The sequence below is a fragment of the Crocodylus porosus genome, unplaced genomic scaffold, assembly GCF_001723895.1.
Source record: "Crocodylus porosus isolate Cpor-Errol unplaced genomic scaffold, CroPor_comp1, whole genome shotgun sequence".
Taxonomy (NCBI): domain Eukaryota; kingdom Metazoa; phylum Chordata; order Crocodylia; family Crocodylidae; genus Crocodylus; species Crocodylus porosus.
In genome coordinates, this window is record NW_017728931.1 from 80042813 (window position 1) to 80043630 (window position 818).

Sequence of the window (818 nt, forward strand, 5' to 3'; positions counted from 1 at the left end):
TGGGCTTTCAGTCACCCCGGTGACTAAAATTGGCACAGGGGAAAAGCAGGGGACTAAGAGCATCAGGATTAACTCCCTAGGTTCTCGAGTCACACTGAAAAAATGGCTGTGACAGTGATGGGGGTTAAAGCGGTTGCCAGTGCCTGAGGGTTATTCAGCCCATGGGAAGCCCTGCAATCAGCATTGGTCCACAGGACCAAATGACAAGGCTGCAAAAAGATCAAAAGTGTGTAGTGCAGACTGAGACTGCAAGAATTTACACCAAAAGAGATCAAGATGAGAGCAAGACTGCAAGTCAGGGAGCTTTCAGGGTAATTTCTGCTGGCAACTCTGACAAAGGTGTTAATTAAAAGTCTATGTAAGGATCCTGGGGGTATAGTATGTTTCTCTGAACAAACTGAATTACAGTTTAGTAGAGAACAGGGAATGAGATCATCAAAATAACCTATCCTGGTTAATTTATTCTTCTGCTGAAAGCTAGGGTTTTTTTTAAAGACAGCCTCTGTGCCAACTATTGTCATACACATTATGACTATACAACTCCCCATGTAAAAGCCATAGGCTCTGTAACAATGTGCAAGGTCTAAATTTCATTCATGTGCTTGAGGCAACTGTGGTGAAGTAGACTAAGCCCTAAGGGCACCTTTACAAGTGTTCTGGAGGTGTGTGTATGGGAGGGGTGCACTTTAATTAGAGCAGCTCTGAAAACTGCTGCAATTAAAACGTCCACCACATCTTGTTTATTCAGTGTCCCATACTTCAGAATGGTGGCAGGGGCACTTTAGTTAAAGCTTTTTTGACAAGCTTCAGTTAAAGCA